Raw genomic sequence first — 7,349 nt, forward strand, 5'->3', positions numbered from 1 at the left:
TTGTGTGCTGTGTGAATGGTATAACTGGAGCTGTTGCTTCTGATTTGCAATAAGCAACCTAACTTGGTCTTCAGTTTGCAATAAATTAGACAGTAGCACTATTTCCCTGAAATACTAAGACAAAATTGTACATTAAGATATTTTCCTCTGTTTTCCACATGAGAGCAACCAAATGGTAAAATTAAAAACTTCAGAGTACTTCAAAGCTGGTTTGCTTGAAGAAAAAAATACCTCATTCCAATTTAAATGCATCAAGAGGAAATAACTTAGAACATCAACATTGCTAGTGTCCTTAATGAGCACAAGACAATCTGAAAAAATCAACCTGCTCATCCTGAATAACAAATAGAATTGTAAAGACTAACCAATACTTAAGTTTGCCTGCTTCTAATCAGGCTGTAGTTTATTAGAATGAGACTAGTTTTAGTTCTTTTATTATCCATCTATGTGCCATTTGATGTTACTTTTATGAATGTACTTAGCCTATAATGTCATGTTATTTCAAAATTTGCTGTACAGACAGCCATTCTGAGTTGGTAGTTCTATTAATTTTAAGATTAATTCTTAAGACACTAAAGTAACTCAGAATTGTAGAGCTTGTCATTCTGCCTTGATTATGTTGTCAGACTTTCGTTCCAAAATTAATTGAAGGGATAAGAACTAAAGACAGGATCAAACATACATAAAAGCAACATGGGCATCATGCCCGCAACAATAGACAGGAGTATTATATGTATATCTTCTTAAATCTATTTCTGTTACGTATCAAAATTTATAATTCAACCATTTTTGTGCACTTAACTATCTGAAGATGTTCTCTCAAATCAGTGCAGAAATTAAGTTGTTTACTGCTGACCTTCAACAGCACTGCTACTATTTGCAGACGGGGCCAGTGGCGCAATGGATAACGTGCCTGACTATGGATCAGGAGATTGTAGGTTTGACTCCTACCTGGCTCCAGTGCATTTCACAATTTCTTTTGGGTAGCAAGGTGGCTCAGAGTTTAGCGTTGCTGCCTCACAGCACCAGGAACCCAGGTTTGATTCCAACCTCGAGTGACTGTCTGTGTGGAGTTTGTACACCCTCCCCATGTCTGCGTGGATCCCCTCCGGGTGCTCCGGTTTCCTCCCACAGTCCAAAGATGTGCAGGCTAGGTGGAGTGGCCATGCTAAATTGCCCATAGTGTTCAGGGATGTGTAGATTAGGAGGATGGGTTTGGATGGGATGCTCTGAGGGTTGGTGTGGACTTGTTGGGCCTAATGATCTGTTTCCACACTGTAGGGATTCTATGATTCCTTCACCCTCAACATTCTGAGCTTTATTGGTTCCACCGTATAAATACCATGTCCAAAGAAGAAGTAATTTTTAAAATTATTTTATTTCATTCATGTAATGTGGGTGACACTAGCTAGGCTAGTATTGCCCTTGAGCAGATGATAATGAGTTACCTTCTTGACCCAAGCAGTCCATGGAGTGTAGGGAGCACGACCACCTGCAAATTCCCCTCCAAGCTACTCATCATTCTGACTTGGAAATATATCGCCATTCCTTCACTGTCACTCAGTCAAAATCCTGGAATTCCTTCCCCTAAGAGCATTGTGGGTCTACCTACAGCATATGGACTACAGTGGTTCAAGAAGACAGCTCACTACCACCTTCTGAAAGGCAGCTAAGGATGAGCAATAAATGCTAGCCAGCCAGCAACACCCACATCCCATGAGTGAATTAGAAAAAAATACATCCTCAGTGCTGCTGGTAAGGAAGTTCCAGAATTATGATACAGCAACAGTGAATGAACAAGTGAGAAGTCAGGACAGTATGTGGTTTGGAGGGGGACTTTCAGCTGGTGCTGTTCCCAGCCATCTGCTATATTTTGTCCTTTGAGACAATAGATGTCACAGGCTTGGAAGGCACTGCCGAATGAACCTTGGTAAATTATGGCAGTACATCTTGTAGCTTGTGCGCACTGCTACCACATGTTGGGTTCTCTGCAATGAATGCTTCACCTTCTGATTCTTTAATGCCTTCCCACTACCTACTGGGCTTAGGCCAGAATGCCCGTCACGCAGTTGTTTGGGTTTAGCAGCAACAGCGCTCAAGAAACCCACCAGTCTTCAGACAAAACAGTTTAGTTAATACATTACCTTATTTCTGAATTCAATACTTACCCTCTACACCATCAGTGCATTGTGGCAATACTTACAAGAACAGATTGCAAAAAATCTGTTTTGTCAGTAACTCCCATCTCTATTGCCAAGTAGCAGCAAATCTATGAGGACAACTGAAAATCATGTTCCATCTTAAAGCACAGAAAGAGGTCATTTGACTTGTCCTGTCCATGCCAATCAAAACCAAAGTTCCCCAGTCTTTTCTCACCTTGTAATCCTTCATTCATATCTCTTTCGGTTACCACATCTTATATTCAAGTGTTCTTAAATGCAATTATGGTTTATGGGTCCATCATCCTTTCAGGCAGTAATTCCTAGACCCTCCATAGACCGGCTTCTGGGTGAAAACAATGATTCCATAACTTTTCTTTAATATTTACACAAATTACTTTCCATTTTGATTCTCTGGTTGTTGACCTGCTTGGTTCATACCAGCCACTCTATCTACGCCACTCATAACTTCATACACTTCAATCAAATCTCTCCTAATCCTCCCCTGTTGCGAAGATAACAAAAACAGTGAATCCAATCTTTCCTCAGAGTTAAAATTCTCGATTTCTGGCAACATTGCTTTGAACCTCTTCCGTACCCACGATAGTCCAATCATATCCTTCTTGTAATGCAATGACCAGGATTTTAGTTACATGCTAACTAGTGTTGTACCTTCATAGGAAAGCCTCCCTGTTATTATACTCTAGACCATAGCCAATATGAGAAAGTCTCCCATATGCCACCTTGGCCCATTGGCTGATCTATCCTGATACTTTAGGGAACTGCAGGCATATACTCCAGGGCTCCTCTTTTCATCAACACTTCTCAGAATTCCACTATTTATTGTGTATTTCTTTAACTTGTTTGTCCTCCTCAAATGCATCAACCCTGATTTCTTAGGATTTCATGCCATTTGCCAATTTACTGCCCAACTGACTGATTAGTTTGTAACTATCTTCCTGCAGGGTGCCATATTCTTCCTTACTATCAACAACATGTCAAATGTCTTAATCATTTGCCTATGTTATGTGCCATGAACAACAAAGGACCTAGTCTTGCAGAACTGCACTGCAACAGCCTCCCAGCTGCAAAAAGACTTGTTAGCTGTAACATTTGATCCTACAATTGAGTCCATTTCGGATCCAACTTGCTGCTTTCACTTGAATCCTGAGAGTTTAAAATTTGCAGATCAGTGGGACCTTGTCAAAAACTTTGGTAAAATCTGTGTGGACTATATCAACTATGCTACTTTCAGCTTTACTCCTTGTCATTTCATTTTTTTAAGTCAGTTTAGTCAGTCACTAACTTCCTTTAACAAATACTTGCTGATTGTTCCTGATTAATTCTTACACCCCCTAAGTAAAAAAAATACATCTTCTTAAAGTTAGAATTAAAATTATAATTTGTTCACCACTGACATTAGGGTGACTGGCCATTCCTTTCCTTTCTAAACATAAAATGTATAATCAAATATTTTCCAAATCTATTGCAGCTTTGAGCTGCCTCCCTAGTAGCTTTAGCTAAGCTGAGTTGGTGGAAGGCTACAGTCGTTCATATTTGGACCCCAATATACTCATGGTCAATTGCATCTGGGTGCTGGACCCTGTCAAGGTTTAACAATAGATCTTGACTCCAGCCAAGATTATCTGAACCACCCGATGTTATAGAATCAGACCAGATATTGGCTCCGAAAGTGATAGAGATATTTATTAACTGACATCTTAGACAGAATTAATACCCTCCTGCCTGACATACATTTGAAGGCACAATGGACAATAAATTGGGTGGAACAGCACAGGATAGGATAGGGACCCTGCTGTGTTTCTACTTCCACCATGATTAAGTTCACATCAGGAATGTCACCGATGGCCAATTAATGCCCACTTAAGGCCTCTCTCCACTGCTGATGGTATTCAACCAGTAACAGTTACAGCAATCGTTACACAGGAATGATAGTCCCTTACTCTCATGCATGATCAAGGGACCCAGGGTCAGGAAGAAGGGAACCGCTAACCAGGAAGAATTGAACCCTTCATTAATAGCTGATTCCCTTCTACGCCCAAACCACGAGCAAATTGACACAGAGTCAAGAAGATTAAAGAGGTAAATGTGTGGTTTAAAGATTAGTGTGGGAGAAGCAGGTTCACATTAATGGGACATTGGTACTAGTGTACCAATGAGGAAGGAGGGAGCTATTCTGATGGGACGGGCTCCATCTGAATGATACTGGGTGAATCACTTAACTCAAGTTGTGGATAGAGCTTCAAACTAAATAGTTGGGAAAGGGTTCAGTTGCAAGGAAAATTATGAAAAAAGGTAAAGGGTGGAAGGCTCAGCACAGAATATTAACATTTCCAGAACAACTAATAGGACAGAGAGAATGGAAAGTGTGTGGAATATATCTTCAGGTACAACAGATGAGGGGACAACTGTGAGAAAGACTGAGGATGTTGTACTTAAATGCACACAGTATGTGAAACAATGTAGATGAGAAGTGTAGTGCAAATTGAAACTGGTAAGTATGATGTTGTCGGTATCACAGAAACATGGCTACAAGGGGACCAGGGTTGGAAACTAAATATCCAAGTATACACATCCAATCGAAAAGACAGGCAAATGGGAAGGGAGTTGGTTGCCTTGTTAGCAAGAAATGAAATTAAATCAACAGCAAGAGGTGATATAGAAGCAGAAAGCATAGATTCTGTGTGGGTAGAGTTGAAGAACTGCAAAGGAAAACAGATCCCGTTGGGAGTTGTGTACAGGCCTCCTAGCAGTAGTCAGGATGTGGAGAAGAAAATAATCAGGAGATAGAAAAGACATACAAGAAAGGCACTATTGCAATAGTCATATGGTATTTCAATATGCAGGTGGACTGGGAAAAACAGGTTGGTAGTGAATCTCAAGAGAAGGAATTTGTGGAATGACTATAAAATGTTTTCTTTGGAGCAACATGTGGTAGACCCCACTAGGGAACAGGCATTTCTGGATTTAGTGATGTGTAATGAGGCAGACTTGATTAGGGATCTTAAAGTGAAGGAATACCTATGGGGCAGTGATCATAATATTATAGAATTCATCCTGTTGTGTGAGAAGGAGAAGATTGAATCAGATGTATTGGTATTACAATTGAGTAAAGGTAACTACAAAGACATGAGCGAGGAGCTAGCCAGAGTTGATTGGAAGGGGAGATTAACAGGGAAGACAGTGGAGCAGCAAAGGCAAGAGTTTCTGGGGTAATTCAGGAGACACAGCAGAAATCCATCTCAAGGAAGAAGAAACATACTAAGGGGAGGATGAGGCAACGATGGCTGACAAGGGAAGTCAGGGACAGCACTAAAGTAAAAGAAAACGCATACAATGTGGGAAGATTAGTGGGAAGCCAGAGGATTAGGAAGCTATAAAAGCCAGCAGAGCATAAATAAAATAAAAAGGAGGGGATAAGATGAAATATGAAAGGAAGCTAGCTAATAATATAAGATTGCAAGCGTTTGTTTAGATATCTAAAAGGCAAGAGTGGAAATTGGATTGCAGGAGATTGAGTTTGGAGAAGTACTAAGGTTGGAGAAGTAGTAATGGGGAACATAGAAATGGAAAAGGAACTGGATAGGTATTTTACATCAATTTTCTCAATGGAAGACATCAGCATGATACCAGAACTTCAAAAGAATCGGGGTAAGTGTGGTGGCCGTCATTAAGGAAAAGGTGCTGAGAAGCTGAAAGATCTGAAAGTGGATTAATCACCCGGACCAGATAGATTACACCCCAGAGTTCTGAAGGAGATAGCTAAGGAGATTGTGGAGGTATTGGTATGATCTTTCAGGAATCACTGGAGTCAGGGAGGTTCCCAGATGACTGGAAAATGGCAAATGTAACACACACTTGTTTAAGAAAGGAGGAAGGCAGAAAACAGGAAAGAAAAGGCCATTTAGCCTGACCTCATTGTTGGTAAGGTTTTAGAGTTCATTACACAGGATGAGATTGAAGATCACTTGGAAGTACATGCTAAAATAGAGCTGAGTCAGCGTGGCTTCGTCAAGGAGAGGTCATACCTAACAAAACTGTTAGAATTCTTTGAGGAGGTAATGAGCAAGTTAGACAAATGAGAACCATTGGACATGAACTATTTGGATTTCCAGTAGACCTTTGACAAGGTACCACGCAGAAGACTGCTAAACAAGATCTCACGGTGTTTGGGACAAGGTGCTGGCATGGATAGAGGACTGGCTGACTGGCAGAGGCAGAGAGTAGGGATAAAGGTGCCTTTTTCAGGATGGCAGCCGGTGACTGGTGGAATTCCGCATAGGTCAGTGTTGGGACCACAACTATTCATATTATATATTAACGGGCTGAACAAAGGAACTAGGGCATTGCTGCTAAGTTTGCAGATGACCCAAACATAGGTGGAGGGGCAGGTGGACTTAGACAGTCTAGGCAAGTGGGCAAAGAAGTAGCAAATGGAATAAAATGTGGGAAATTGTAGGTTATGCACTTTGTTAGGAAGAACAGAGGTGTAGACTATATTCTAAATGGGGAAAGGCTTTGGAAAAATGAAACACAAAGGGACTTGGGAGTCTTTGTTCAGGATTTACTTCAGGTTAACATGCAGTTTCAATTGGCAGTTTGCAAGACAGATACAATGTTAGCATTCATTTCAAGAGAGCTAGAACACAAGAGCAGAAATGTACTGTTAGGTCTGTATAAGGCTCTGGTCAGATCACATTTGGAATATTGTGAGATGTTTCGGGCCCTGTATCTAAGGAAGGATGTGATGGTGTTGAAGAGTATCCGGAGGAATTTTAAAAGAATGATCCTGGGAATGAAGGGCTTGTCATATGAAGAACAGTTGAAGCTTACAGATGTTTGTAAAATCATGAGGGGTATAGATAAGGTAAATGGCAGGTGTCTTTTCCCTAAAGTGGGAGATTTCAAAATTCAGGGGCATATTTTTAAGATGAAAGGAGAAAGATAACAAAATATATGAGGGGTAACTTTTTTACAGAGAGTGGTTCGTGTGTGAAGTGAAATTCCAAAGGAAGTGGTGGATGCAGAAACAGTTACAACATTTAAAAGATATTTGGATAAGTACATGAATAAGAAATGTTTGGAGGGATATGGGCCAAGTCCAAGCAGGTGGGATTAGTTTAGTTTGGAATTATAATCAGCCTTAGTTTCTGTTTCTGTGCTGAATGA

The 7,349-nt window shown here is 40.5% G+C and overlaps 1 non-coding gene across 1 annotated transcript; it reads left to right on the plus strand.

Annotated features, from left to right (window-relative positions):
- Positions 1-886: 886 nt before the first annotated feature.
- Positions 887-959, plus strand: trnah-aug. The gene has a single exon. It is a non-coding gene; the product is annotated as a tRNA-His (tRNA).
- Positions 960-7,349: the final 6,390 nt, after the last annotated feature.

Source organism: Rhincodon typus, chromosome 24 (assembly GCF_021869965.1).
Source record: "Rhincodon typus isolate 14 chromosome 24, sRhiTyp1.1, whole genome shotgun sequence".
Lineage (NCBI taxonomy): Eukaryota > Metazoa > Chordata > Chondrichthyes > Orectolobiformes > Rhincodontidae > Rhincodon > Rhincodon typus.